This window comes from Amyelois transitella, chromosome 14 (genome assembly GCF_032362555.1).
Source record: "Amyelois transitella isolate CPQ chromosome 14, ilAmyTran1.1, whole genome shotgun sequence".
Lineage (NCBI taxonomy): Eukaryota > Metazoa > Arthropoda > Insecta > Lepidoptera > Pyralidae > Amyelois > Amyelois transitella.
The window spans coordinates 8,969,077-8,985,679 of record NC_083517.1 but is presented as its reverse complement, the minus strand read 5'-3'; positions in this window follow the sequence as shown (position 1 = coordinate 8,985,679).

Sequence of the window (16,603 nt, the reverse complement as noted above, 5' to 3'; positions counted from 1 at the left end):
CGTGGCCATTCTGTCTTTTCAAGACTGTTGGCTCTGTCTACCCCGCAAGGGATATAGTCGTGACCATATGTTTGTATGTATTAAATATAATTTGTATTGTATTGTATTGTAATACCGTGACGTATCTACATACATTCAATTGAAATTACGGGAAACTATTTAAAATCAATTCAAAAACATTGTATTTTATTTATTTACTAATTTATGTACACAGAAAACATCGAGACTGATAAACACAAGAAACAAAATTACAAAGGTTCTGCTTATTTCAAAAGAAATCTCTTCCAGCAGACCCGAGATAGGAGACATGTATATATATATCACGTTTTTGTTCCTCACGATAACGATAGAGCTCCATAGGTCTGTAGCGTTCAAACAAGTACTTAGTGGCTGAAAGCTGAAATTTGTAATGTTAATCTAATGATAATGAAAAGATTAGCCAAATTCAAGACTGTTTTCTTTCCTGCAAAAGATATCAACGTGACTATATGTATGTGTGTATGTAGATTTGCCAAATTTCCACCAAAACGTGATAAATTAGTTCCATACAAAATTTATATTTTAATAAAAATGAAAATATCAAGTACTCAAGTAAGTTGGTGACAATATATTCTCCATATATTAATTACATGTGCAAGTAATCTTAAAAACTAGCTAGTTTTCACATTTTAAACACATTTTACATATTTAAAATATTCACACATATAGGAAAATTCAAGCACTTTCGCTCCGTTTCACAAATGAACCTGATTTTTGCCGAAATTGCAGTTTCAAATCTCGTCGCGAACTGAATCCAATATCTCGATATTGCACATAGTCTCTGGACAGATAAACTTAACAAGTTTTACGTGGGATTTCGTTTTCAAATGTACACTCGTAGTACTAGCCTAGTACGTAATTCCACTCGAGATTTTTCCGTTTTTCCTGTTGCTAAGTAATTTCCAGGAAAAAAGTTAGATTAGGAAATTACCATGGGAATTGTTTGACCCTGATTTAGCTTTATTCATACAAAATTTTATTAAAACCAAGCAATCTGATTATCAATGTCGTAAAACAAGTTTCGAAATAACTTGAGCTGGTCCTAATCTTTATGATTTGTTCCGTACACCTTTTTTACAAAGAGTGGATAAAAATTGCATTTACTAGAGTTATTGTGGAGCAAATTAATAAAAGTTTTTATTGCGCTCCTAATTGTTTTTCGAATTACACAACTCCGAATGTAAGGTACACCGCTACTCGTTTGAATCAAGCAAGGACCTTTATGAATAGTCCGATTTTAGTGTGTTGTACAAATAAATTATTTGCCAAATAATGGTCCGAACATCGTTCACCTTGTCACGGTCCTAAAATTAATCGGTTCACTAAAAATTTGTTTGGCAAAAAATAATAAAATTATGAGCTGCAACACGGTAGGACGATGTGAGTTTGTTTGAACGACTTTCTTTACCAAACAATTAACCTATGGACGGTTTGATCCAGTGAAACTCACTCCTTGAGTAATTCCTTAGCATGTTGCTGATTCCGTTAATACCTCCTTACCTCAACATACACTTATCGTAAACCTGACGCTTGCCACGTTTAGGTACAGATATCGTTATCGTCCATAACGATACAATTCCTACCGAAACCCCCTAGGGGGTTCCCAGGTGGGCGATTCACCCCCTAGTACAAACATTGATGTATTTGAAGCTATATACCAACAGACAGAATCGAGATTCCGATATGAATCTAAGTTTAGAAACGGTGCAATTTCCTTATCCGCAAGCACATCGGTGTAAATTAATTTATTAACAGAAGTGTACAACGTTAATCTGAATAATTATTTATGAATACCTGAATTGAAACATTACAATTTTTATTTCAAGCCTCGTGCTCATGGAAATTACTATGGTAAGTACTTACGCTGTCGTATTTGCCTGTACAAATATCTGGATTTATTCTTTTTATATACAAATATAAAGCCTTCATCCTTTACGGGGTAGACATACCCAATAGTCTTATGAGACCCGCTTTGTAATGGAATTGAGATTAAAGAAGTTATAGATAGTGAAACGTTGCTATATAAGATGAATACATTTCACATACCGTTCATAACATTAATTTATTCTCATGGTCTAAATATTCTTCTTTTAAGAAGGTTTAAGGATCATTCTTTTAGACGATGCACTAGCAACCTGTCACTATTTCAGTCTCAAATTCGTCATTAAGCCATACAGCTAAACGTTGCCTTTCAGTATTTTCGAAACTGTTGTCTACCCCATTAAAGATAAATACTGAGAATACGTATGTTTGTTTCTTATAAAAGAGGCATTCTCATATCCTTCGCTACCTACATATAATTTAATTTATGTTCCAATAGAAAAAAATATGAGGTGCCACATCCGTAACATCGTTAATTTGTGATATCCGGCGTGCCGTCTCGAACATGTGGAGATAACAGGTAAGTAGTTTATGCGGCGTTGAAATTGTATATATTGTCAATTTTCTACTGAAATGGATCCTAGATTATTGTGTACAAAGTTTTGATGGCATTTATCTGTGATAGTTTTTTACCCACGATCGAAAAGAGGTGTGTTAAGTGTTTAAAATTTAATTCGTTTGCGGTGAAAGTGGTACACTTGTATTTGGCAGATGTGGTAGAGACACCATGATCTATGAAATGAATTTTTTTCAATAATGCAATCTCGAAATGTTCACTGTACTTCATTCATCATCCATTCATACCAGTCACGTCTATATCCCTTGCGGGGTAGGCAGAACCAGTGTCAGCCAAACTGAAAGCCCACGTTCAGCTGTTCGGTTTCATGATGGAATTGAAATTCAAATAGGGACAGGTTGCTAGCCCAGCGCCTACCAAAGGAATCCCAAGTTTATGGGCCTATCCCTTAGCCATTTTTCACGACATCCATGGTAAATATATGAAGTGGTACTATTCTAAAGTGCCAGAGGACACACGACTCTTTCCCTAAACTGTACCCTTATAAACCGACGAACTTCTACGAAAAGATTGATGATTATGGTTGAAGCAAAAAAAGGATGCAAGGATCGTAGCAAGTGGAAAAACCGTAGCCCCTGCCTTCCCCTCAGAAAAGAGGTATATTTTTATCTATATAAATAGTAACGTTTGTATGTCTACACATCTTAACGCGTAAACTCTCGACCTTTAAAGATTCAATTTGTCGTAATTTCAATATTCTGGTTAAATTGCCGGGAATTGAATTTGTTTTGACTCAATAATGAAGTTTCCCAGCCTCCCGTTCAAATCAGATTTTCGATGTGGGACGTTGATAAAACATGTCAATTTAGAATAACTGATTGCGATGTTTAACGTGATTTTATTTTTACGATGTTCTCGCCGTGCGGTTCCTGACACTTTTGAATAGGGCCGTAATATACCATCCATCACTTTCGCATGGGTGTCGTTGAAGACAGCTACAGGATACCTACATTAATCTAGTGTTAGCTTCCATGCTAGTTTTATAGCGAAGAAATCACATAGTTAGTGCCAACTGATGCTTTTCTCGGGCGTATTTAGAAAGACAATCATGAGAAAGACAATCAAGAGAAAGACAATCATGAGAAAGACAATCATGAGAAAGACAATCATGAGAAAAACAATCATGAGAAAAACAATCATGAGAAAGACAATCATGAGAAAGACAATCATGAGAAAGACAGTCATGAGAAAGACAATCATGAGAAAGACAATCAGGAGAAAGACAATCATGAGAAAGACAATCAGGAGAAAGACAATCATGAGAAAGACAATTATGAGAAAGACAATCATGAGAAAGACTTATAAACTAGGGTTTCTTCTTTTTAGCTATTGGCTAGCAACCTGTCACTATTACAATCTCACTCACATCTCACTACCGCATTATTTAAATCTCAATTTTCTATGTGGTCAGACTGGTAGACTGGTAGAGAATGCCAAACGGTATTAAGTCCGCCCTTTGTACATTTTTTGTGCAATAAAGTTTTATATAAATAAATTATCTATATGACCAAGACCGAATGTCTTGGCGCAGAAAAGTGAGGAGACCCGACTCCACATAATGGGACCAGGGACGAAAGAAGAAGAAGAAGACACAGCTCTATATGACTTTTAGAACATACATATAGTCATGCGTGTATCCCTTGCGGGGTAGACAGAGCCAACAGTCTTCAAAAGGCCACGTTCAGTATGGCTTTATGTTGGAATTGAGAACAAGGACTTTAGGTCTTGAAAATATTTTTTGCTCTGTCTACTCCATTAGGGGTAAAGACGTGATTATATATATGTATTTGTATGTCATCTAATAAAGCATCATAACATTAATTGAAAAGAAATGCTACCTTCATAGTCTTACATACATACATACATAAAATCACGCCTCTTTCCCGGAGGGGTAGGCAGAGACTACCTCTTTCCACTTGCCACGATCTCTGCATACTTCCTTCGCTTCATCCACATACATAGTCTTCTTTATATAAAATCCAATCTTTGAATAAAAAACAATATTATATGCAATTCGAAAGCGTATCGGGGTCAATAAACGAAATTAACTTTGACTCTTTTGAATAATTTTCGATATTCATCTTGTGCACTTAATTTATATCATATACGAATACCAACGTGCAAATTGGCTTTTATTATTGGATGCCGGCGCAGGTTTCTGCTCGCAACATTTTCGTAATAATTGAAATGAAAATTTCATTGTGCCGTGTGGTTCCCGGCACAAATACCAAAAATAATAGGATCACTCAATCTCTTTCCCGTGGATGTCATAAATGGCGACTAACGGATAAGCTTACAAACTTGGGATTCTTTTTTAGGCGATAAGCTAGCGATCTGTCACTATATGAATCTCAATTCTATCGTTAAGCCAAATAGCTGAACGTGGCCATTCAGTCTTTTCAAGACTGTTGGCTCTGTCTACCCCGCAAGGAATATAGACGAGACCATATGTATGTATGTATGTATGTCAATTTACAAATATAGCTCTTTTAAATCTAAATCGTGGACGAATGCACATTGTCTACATTCAAAAATATGAATGAATAAAAAACTAATGATTTCGATACTAATATTTTGTCAAATAAACTTGGATAAAATAAGATATGTACACACTGTACAAATTATGTCAATGAATATTTAATTCTTATAACATTATGAATTTATCATCTATCACAATATTTGTTTTGTTTCATTTTTATTATTTCCCTTTATCCTCTTTGCGAACCACGTTTTCGATTCCACTCAATAAAGTAAAGACTTTCATAGTTGAGCCAACATAATCATATCTAAATTCAATTTGCAGAGTACCCTCGGACTCGGATACTAACAAAGTTTTGGGAACGGTGGATAAAAGAAACTGAAACGGCTATCGGCTAGTGATGCGCCAAGCGTTGAAATACGAGACTAGAGTCTTTGTTAAATAGGCTACAAATTCTTTATATCATTTTTTATCATAGTTACTGGTAACTGCGATTTAATAGATGATATGCGAGCCAATGGATTGAAATTCGAGGACGCCGAAAATTTTCGGAAGGAGAAAATTCGGAAGGCGGACCCCGGGTCCGAAACACATCTGTGGAGGGTGAAACCGGGAACACGCAGAGATGAGAAAGACTGGTAACAAAAATTTTAATTGAAAACATTGTGTTTAAAATTTTTGGCGATTTTGAATTTAAATAATAGTACATATTAAAAGATGATTCACTCCACACACACACACTCCATGAGGTAATGAAAAAGCCACTTCTGTTTAATAAATGTAAAGAAAACAGTACTTTGCGTAAGGTACGATAAGGTTAACAGTAAGATTAATGTTAATATATATTTGTGTTGTTTGAATTATTAATAAATAAATAAATTAATAAACGAATAATTAAAAAATTAATATATATATTAAATATTTACACTCTCTGATTGCTTATAGTTTGACCACGGTAGCTCAATTTTTTATTGTTTGTTTTAATTTGTTGCTACAACAGTTGCCTACTACTAATAGATAGTTATTACAAAAAATTATCTCCCATTAAAATAAACTGACACAAAAATTAAATTTTATATTGCGCTGACGCCGTTACTATTATATAAGTTACAAAATGAGACCAACACTTTTATTGGGCTCTAGTCACATCCATAAAAATCTTAATAATATTATCTCATGTTTTCTATGATCGCATCATTATTCTAAGTACATTGTTTTGAATGGCACACCCTAATATTTGTTCCAGGATTTATTGTTATAACTTCACAAACAGTTTAACCTGCGCTTATATCCTTATTTTATGAGACTTGTACTGTAGGTAATTATTAAACGGCTGAAACAGCTATTGGCTTTGTTATTAAACAAGAAAGTCCCATTTATGTTGTCTTTAAAACTCCTACACATTTATTAAACTTCAGTAAATTTAAATCGTAATTGCTGATTCGACAATAAAATTACTTCTATTTTATAGGAGTGTGTGACGTTTTAGTAAAACGTGGCAGAAATAAGAGGTTATCCTACTAATATTATAAATGCGAAAGTTTGTATGTCAGGATGTCAGTATGGATATTTGGTACTCTTTCACGCAAAAACTACTGAAACAATTACGATGAAATTTGGTATGTAGGTAGCTGAAGACCCAGAATAACATATAGGCATATAGTTCCCGCGGGATTAATTCTACGCGGACGAAGTCGCGGGTGGCCTCTAGTAAAGTAATAAACATTATGTGAACGTATGTATGTCGTATGTATCTAGTAAAAGCTTTCATGCTAGTATAGTGTATGCCACCTGCTTTTCTTCCCGTAAAGATTCTATTTGGACAACAACAGGAAAGACATAAGTCAATAAATCTGAAGACACAAATCTATATAATACATATGGTCACGACCTATATCCCTTGCGGGGAAGACAGAGCTAACAGTCTTGAAAAGACTGAATGGCCACGTTCGGCTATTTGGCTTAATGATAGAATTGAGATTCAAATAGTGACAGGTTGCTAGCCCTGAAAGTGAAAAGAGGTAGTCTCTGCCTACCCCTTCGGGAAAGAGGCGTGATTTTATGTATGGATGCTAGCCCATCGCCTAAAAAAGAATCCCAAGTTTCTAAGCCCATCCCTTAGTCGCTTTTTACAAGATCCATGGGAAAGAGATGGAGTGGTCCTATTCGTTTTTGTATTGGTGCCGGAAACCACACGGCTCTACAAGATATAAATCTAATAAAGAGAAAAAGATTTTGAAACTAAAATGTTACCATTCTGACTGACTTCCTCGTACAACTTCACTATAAAACAACAAGGTTTTGACTAGAAAAAGGTATAAATAACAAGTTTTCGAAATAAAGACTTTACGCCTGCATAAAATAGGGTTCAAAATGCTATTGTTTCGTTGTTACAACTGGTCATCATAAAACTTTTACTTTACGAGTGCTTTAGGAAATACCTAAATATTTGCAAGCTATGTTGAGTTTTTTTTGTTAGAGAGTACTTTTTAATATTGACTTAAATTTTCCACCAAGTTTTGTCCGCTTAAGATGTCAAATCTCGTTTTCAATTGATAGGTCACCCTCAGCTGTTTAGCTCAATACAGAATTGAGATTCAAATAGTGACATTAGCTAGTAAATGTAAGCGTATTCCTTAGTCGCCGTGTATTACATCCATGGGAAGGGATGGGGTGGTCCCATTTTAAACCACACGGCACTATAGAAAGCGGTTATTAATGTTAATGCTAGCACTAACGTTAGCTCCGAAGACATAACACTGTTTTTTCGTTTAGTCGGTCATGTAAAAAAATTGTCTGTTAGTGGCATTAGTCGAGATCCTCTACATTCTTTGGAGGACACATTAAGCTTTTGATCCCGATCCCGGGGATTCAAAATAAGGAAAGTACAGAATCAACATCCTTATTTTCTTTTTAAATTTCTTTGTGGTTTTGTTGGTTTTTCTGTTACGAGATATTTCTCGTAACACAAGTTTCGAATTTGTTTCGTATATATTTATTAATTATCATATATTTGCACTTGTAATAACTAAGCTTTTTACAAGTGCAAATATATGTTATATTTTTTCTCTTTCCGTGAAAATTGTTAAAGGCTATCAAAGGAAAGACTAATAAACTTCGTTATTAGCGATGGACTAGCAACCTGAATCTCAATCCCATCATTAAGCCATCCAAGACTTACGGATCTGTCCACCCTGCAAGGGATAAAGACGTGATTATATGTATGTATATTGTAATACCTTTATTTATTTTGCCAGAGAGAGTGGGATATGCAGAGACTACATCATTCTCCTTGCCACGATCCCTTCATACTTCTTTTGCTTCGTTCACAATTTCACATTTAAAATTCTCTTGCTTGCGTTTTCGAGAGCTCTTGAACTGACCACAATCTATTCTGAAACCGAAACCTGACCTGACCTGACCCGAAACCGAATAACTCTATTCATAAGCTATTCGGTTTCGGGTACTCTTGACCCGACCTTTCGCCAGGACGTCCCCAAGTTTCTCTTCTCTACTTTCGCTATTTTGTGTCTGTTGGCGTCCCACAGCTCTAAATAAGCCTTAAGCTGCTGTTTGTTCAAGGTTCACGAGAATTTACCTTAATGGTGTATTTTCGTGTTTTTTTTTATTATTTATCTCTGAAAATTCCGAAAATAGTCGTCTTTACATAAGATTTGCTTTGAAATGTGTGAATTATCCTTTCAAAGTAAATCTTCTGAGTATAAGAAAAAACGCAAATAAGTAATAGGTATCAACATTTGACATATATTATTAGCTTAGAAGGGATTAGCATTGAAAACTCTATCTTGAAAATGGAATAAGCGTGGAAAACCGAGATGTTTTCTATAGAATGGAACAAATATTATCAGATATAGAATTTTTTTTTTTGCTTAGGTATCACCAACAAAGTATGTTTAGTGGTCACCATTAAATTCTGAATTGTAACAAGTACCTAAGTAGAAACAAAGTCTTATTCATATAACGACTGCATAGTTAAATTCTGTATTCAGATTCCTTTGTAGGCGTAGGTATTACCTACATAGCGTTACCTGCTAGAAAGTCAATAAAATATTTCTGTATAAATAACCAGTTACGAACAGACAAAACAAAACAAAAACCATGTTCGTACCTGTCCGAAACATGGTTACAAAAACGACATGTAAATTCCACTTTTGCAACTGGTTGTCAAACAAGAAGAAAAATATATATACGTATTTGGTTATCAAAGACGAGCTACGAAAAAGGGAAACCACACGATAATTTTTTAAGAATTTTAACGTAACTCTTTAAGCAATAGATAGAAGAGGGTATGTATACACTCTTAAAACTTCTGACACATTGATCAGTTTTAGCGAACATACCACTGTCATTATTATATTGGACGAGACCATGGGACACAACTAAGATAAAGAGAAAAATACACGCCTAGAAAGTTTCTAAAGTGAGCAAAGAGATATTGGCTCCATTTCAAAGCGATTTCTTTTCTATTTGCGCTTTTATTATAATTGAGTTATCTGAGGCATCGGTAGATATTCTTTAAGTACTCCGCTAATCGCATTTATTGGCCATTGCTCTTGTCAAACGAGGCACAAAATACATATAGTGCAGAAATTGTGTGCATATAACTCTACCTACTTACTTTCTTTTTTGTCATACCTTATTTTAATTATCGAGTGACTATTTTCACTATTTGAATCCCAATTCTATCATTAAGCCAAATAGCTGAACGTGGCCGTTCAGTCTTTTCAAGACTGTTTGCTCTGTCTGCCCCGCAAGGGTTATAGACGTGACCATATGTATGTACATATATGTATGTAACTTGTGACGTAGAGATGTCGCCACAAACACGTAGATAATATGATAGGATAGATTCACCTTTACTTTATACTCTGTTTTGCGCGTCTAATAGCTCTTCTAAAACCAGTATACTTACTCGATGTCTACATTATTGGTTTTATTGTTACCATTATCTAAACTTCGACCGTAAGCGATAGACTTAGTTCAGGCGAGACCATTCAGTGGATAACAACTGTGAAAGTTGTCAAGATTCCGGATTTATAGAGTGTGGATCAAGGAAGTACGGTGGGCTCAGGAGATAGCTATACCACCTCGTCTTGTTTGGTGTATAGGAGGTGGCCGGGTATCTTATGAGCCATGTGTACTTTTTTATAGCTAAACAACTTAAATGATCTTTATTCTTTCCGTCTTTTTCAACTTAGACAAATTAAAAAGAGACGCATATTTCGATTCCTCTTTGTCTCTTTTCTAATAACACGAATACACGATTTGGAAATAGATGGAGGCTTGCATGTTGCGAGTGTTTTTTTTTAATTCTTGGTGTGAAGAAACAATTTGATGAACGCGACGCATGAAGCCGATTGTACCTAATGTATGTATGTTTGTAACGCGCTAACTTTCAAACCGTTGGTCTGATTTTGATGAAATTTAAAATGTACTCGTACCTAAGTAGGACTTGGAAATAAAAAAATTAAGTTCGTGGAATGAAGTAGTTATTGAGATACTCATAATTTTGTGAAATCTAAAGTTTTACTGCGAACAACTAGTCATAATCATATATAATAAAATAAGAAATATATATATCTATATATATATTAAATACTGTAGTCTTAATAACCCAGTTACGCGTCCCATTTACACCATTATTTTGGGTTACTCGATATACTAATAATGACCGCGAGTGAAGCCGCGGGCTAAAGTTAATAATCACATAAAATATCGACAAAAAACTAATTTAAAAAAAAATTACAGCAGTAAAATTGCCCACTCCAGCGTCCCATTTACCCCATTTGATTCAGGTGTCAACCCCTTCCCGTCGATATTCAGCACATTTATCTAAAAGGAGATAGGTGCGGGAACGATATCGCCGCCCGACTTCGATTTATAGCTGTCAAAACGTTTCCGGAATCCCATTTGAGGCACTTAACGATTAGGTATGCATTTGGCCGAAATGCAAAGACTTTGATTAATATTCGTGCATTGGAGGCCCCGGGTTCGAATGCCGAATGCATGATGAGAAACGAACTCTCGATATTTATCTAAATAAGTATTTATTATAAAATATATAGTACATATAGTAGTCTGATTAGTATCTCGTACCTAACACAAGTATCTAACTTACTTCCGGGCTAACTCAATCTATGGAATCTGTCACGTACATTATTTATTAATATGATTTATGATCATTCGTTAGGCGTTAAGGTAGTCTGAAAACATACACAAATACCACGCCTATTCCCCATAGAATATGGATTTCCACTTACTATGATCCCCTCAAAACTCTCTTGCTTCTTCCGCATTCATTACATTACCTTCTCTTTTCATGTAATTCGATGGCTCCCAAGTATACTATCGTATGTCTTAAAATGTAACTTTACAGGAGAAGCGATTGAACGTGTTAGAGTGTGTAGTTCCTGTAAATTTTAAGCTAGACACATGATTTTTTTTCTACAATTACTTGAAGTATAGTGTATATGAATATAATAACATTCATTTATAAATATGTTATAGTTTCTGAGATATTGTTGTTAGGATACTTTACGTTGAAACGAATTTTTTTTTAAAATCGTAACTTATCTATACAATTATTTACTTCGTATAATTTGTCGATCAAAAAATCGTATCTTTCCTTTACGAGTATTTACTTTGTATATTTGTCAACAAAAAATGAGGTATGAGTTACTTACTGCTTTTTACGGGAATATAAGATTTTTGTTTATGCACGTATGTTGGGATATTATATTTAAAACTTATTTAAAACATAAATTTCATTATAATAATAGGCAGTTGAGTGTAAGGTTTTAATTTTGTGCATAATAAATTATTACACCAATTAATATTTTTGGAATTTTTCATCATAATCAAAGAATCAGAGATTATTTTATTTTCATACTTTTAGAACATAATAATTGCACATAAAATAAACATTTTCTCCAGAATTAAAAAAATAACAACTAAAATTAATTATCTTGATAAAGTAAAATAATATTTCTTTATGATTTGTGTGTTTTTAATGCAAACAATATGCACAATATAGAGATAATATATTATTATACGATATATAATCACGTCTATGCGGGAATATACTCTTGCGGGGAAGACAGAGCCAACAGTTATCAAAAGAAGCCACGGTCAACCGCTTGGCTTACATACATACATATGGTCACGTCTATATCCCTTGCGGGGCAGACAAAACCAACAGTCTTGAAAAGACTGAATGGCCACGTTTAGCTATTTAGCTTAATGATAGGATTGAGATTCAAATAGTGACAGGTTGCTAGCCCATCGCCTAAAAAAAAAGAATCTCAAGTTTGTAAGCCTATCCCTTAGTCGCCTTTTACGACATCCATAGGAAATAGATGGAGTAGTCCTATTCTTTTTTTTATTGGTGCCGGGAACCACACGGCTTAAAGGCGATGGCTTAATGATAGAATTGAGATTCATATAGAGACAGGTTGCTAGCCCATCACCTAAAATAGGAATCCCAAGTATATAAGCCTATCCCTTAGTTAAAGTTATGTTGAACTGCTGGAATAATTGAACTATTGCAAAGACTTATTAGGTCATTTTTAGCCAAAGATATGGGGAGCACATAATCATAAAGTGGAGGAATATGGGTACTATCTTGGAGTCGTCGTCTTGTATTTAGTCATGTATTGGGATTCATCTAAATTATATTTATAGAGAAGTTTATTAGGCTCAGAAGAAAAAACATTTATTTCTTTTATGTTTATCCATTGCACTACTTCACTGTTAATATTTTCAGACCAATTTTTTAAGCTCAAAGTTGATTTATTATTCAATAACTTGGTATGATCCATCTCAACAACATTATAAGGTTTTCCATCTTGCTTAGCCCATCGCACTTATGCAAACCATTCCAAAGGAGTATAGATATATTTAGGTATTATTGGCAGTTCCTTTAATCAATGCATAAACACGGTCTCCTTCTTGTTATATATATATTTTTCCAAAAAAATACAAATAAAAAAAACAATCATTACACGTTGTTAACATGTAAGCTGCATAATCTATTCTATTCCGGTTTACCCTGTAGCGCTAGCTAACCAAAACCTAGATTCGACTGCCCCTGCCATTACTTCTTTAAATATGAAATCGGACAACCAACTTAAGACCGCGCAAAGAGCATAAGTTTATGTCACTATCTAAATACAATTTAAAATTATCTTTTCGAGTATAATGGGATTCTACAGGTTGGAAGCATTTGATATGGTCACATACGCTTTTCCTGGCATCAGCAGATATTTACATGGATAATTTTAATGCTTGCCTCGGTTATCAGTAGCAACAGTACCTGTAGAAGAGTCTGTCTTCTGTATTATTGTGTAAACAAATTGTTCACTGTTCATCAGCGTAGATAAGAACTGTTTTGCAAACTATAATGTAATTTCATCTGTACTATCTGACTCGGGAATATAAGTACCTGGTATATAAGTATTGATTACCCCAATCCATTGCAACATATTGTTAATGTATTTATAGATTGTAGAGAAAATAAAGATTTTTTGATTTTTGATTTTGATTTTGATTACCCCAATCAATACTTATATACCATATATTGTATGTATTTTCGGTGGGATTGGGTATCAATATAAACTCTTCGCTTAAGATTTTGGTTTACTAGATTACTTATATACATAAATCCATCATTTATGATGATTACCAAATTTCCAGAAAGCCAAAGCAAAACTGGCTTTTCTTTGGTCAGTTGATATATTTTTGAAACATTTTAATCGACTTTTACACGGTGATTTTATTTCTTTTTTCGGATTTTGTATACCTTCACGAGTCACGTACACCTTACCAAGATTTTTTTTATTTTTCTTTTTGCATATATCCATTTATTCTTATACTGTCTTCTAATAAATGTACTGTTTCTAATGGTCCTTGTCTGTTTAGTTACCTTTTTTATTTCGGGAGTAGGTGTAACATCACTAAAATATGTTAACGGCGTGTTTGCTAAGGATGTCGAATAGTTTGAGCACCAATAAAATACGGGCAAAAATCATGCCTATTTATTCTACATTGTTAGTTGTACATTCAGGGCAAGACGGGTACTGTGTGTTTGAAGACTTTGGTGAAAAAATCGTTAAGTACTCTATGAACAGGGGAATGCTGCAAGTGATCAATTATAGTTTCAGGTAAGTTGCTTAAAATGTTTCCTGAAAATATAATAACTGATAAAATCTACTATTGTGATATTTACATATGTCAATAGTAGGTTTAAAATATTAGTTGTAACAATTGCATCAAAATACCGGCATCATATTCATTTTAGAAAGTGTGTCAATTTCATATAAATCTGCTTCTTCTGATAATGATGAGTATAAAAAAATTTGAAATAGCAAGTGATTAATTCCGTAAGATTTATTAATGGCCGTTTTTTTAAATAAAATGATACATAAGATACATATTTATTTTGCATCTAAGACGTAAACAATCTTAACTAAACATTACTATCAATAAAAAAATATAATTAAACAATGTAAATTGTAGTAAGTGTAAATGCTATAATAAATATTTCAATATTAACCACGTAAAAAATCGTATGTATTGCATACGATAAAAAAAAAGTTTTGATGACATTGTAAATAATAGTAAATGATACTTACGATACTTGTTCAATGCAAATGAATAACGTAAACAATCGTGTGTTATATTTACTATAGTTTAAGTTTTAACTATTGGAAAAAAATAAGCAAATACTTGAATATTACAAATTTCTTGTCAGTATACTTACTCAGTACTCATCCAGTTTCTTCTACATTATTATTGAGCAACGCCAAATCTTAGGTGATAGAAATTGATGTCGTTTTTAATGCAATATCGCATAATTTTCGACCTCTAGCGTGTTGTTTTGAATAATCCATCCTATACTTATTACGCATTCTTAACATACATCAACTTAGTTATTGTATTATGTGTGAAATCTGCAGACGCGCTGTAAGCAAAATATCGCGCTTCTTTGCAGCGTACCAAACCGCAAGTAATCGTTACGATTGCCAACTCCGCTCCTGCCTTCCCCGTAGCAAATCGTATAAGACATTACGACGGTATACTATGCAGGAAACGGCAACATACTATTATATTCGTGTGAAAACTTTTTAATTTTAAATGATAGATTTTTTTTTTGTTTGTGAATTAGATAGTTTATAATAAAATATTTCGGAAATACTAATAAAACGAAAATAGCTATTTTGTGGATTACGATAGTATACGTAGGAGCCATCGAATTATTACATAGGTACTCGAAGATTACGAAAAATTGCTTATTTATTCGCATACCTTTTTATTGTTGCTTTTTAACCCTTAATTTGGCACCGATAAAAATATTCAAAATATATGAAAATTTCAATTTTGTGGTTTCAGGAGTATGTTATAAAGTTCTGAAAAAATGAAAAAAAAATTCTACAATAGCCCACTGCTGGGAAAACAGGTGTCCGTCACAGCGGACCTTGCCAATTACTGTGAAATAAATGGTCAGATTTATATGTTCTCTGAGGCGGACATTGCCAAAATACGGAAAATAAAAACCATAGTTATTTTTGTTTTTTTACTAAAGAAAAATACAGAAATGAACATTTTAGAACAAAGTAATTGATACCGAAGTACAGTTTATTTTGTACGAAAATTTAAAAAACAATTTCTGGGGGCTTTTCCTGTCACGAAAATGAAAACTGTCGTGTATTGCATTTTATGCAATACATGACAGTTTTCTTTTGGCAGAACCTGCAGCGTCCTTCTTCCATGGTGTGGTGGTCCATGGTGATCTTGAGAAAAAAAAAGGTGAAAGAAAGGTGAAAAAAACTCAAAGGTAAGCATCTTCTGGCAGGTCTATGTAATCATCCTCCTCACCCTTTTCTATTGTCGCTTGGTGACAGAATTGAGCTACTCTCCAATTGCAAGTCAGCTGAAATTTATTGGTTTGTTTTGGTCCTTTGGCTCTGACTGTGGGTGGTTTCCTAGAATTTGTTTTTTGGGGTTGTAATGAAGAAGCTATTGGTATTATAGGCGTTGCAGACAATGAAGGAATAGCAGATAGGGATGGAACATTTTCATAAATGGACTCGCCAATTTCGTGCACGATAGAATCTGGTATAATATCAGCATCTTCGGAGTTCTTCGTCGTCGGATGTATCTATTGTTACGTAAGCAAGGGAAGATGCAATAGATGGTGCAAGAGAAGACAGGGGTGGAAGAATTAGTACGTGCGTCATGCAATTCAGTTTCCGAATCTGATATTTCGCTAGCATCGGAAGGTGCATGTTCATTCGGCACTAAAGCAATAATTTTACATGCGCAATTAGGCTGTTAGCAAAGAAAAAAAAGCAAACTCAGAACCTTAACCCAACAAGCAGAAGCACACACATTTTGGCGTTGTCCGCCGCAGCGGACATAGTAATAAAGTGGTACTTTTCTATACAATTAGCAATGTCCGCTGTGACGGACAAAACATTTTAGTTACAAATAAACACCATAAAAATGTTATAAAGTGCGTATGTTTTTGTAAATAATGATTGAAATGTTTATTATCTAATAAATAAATCTATAATTCAATTCGTTTTTCCACAAAAAATAAGAAAAATAAT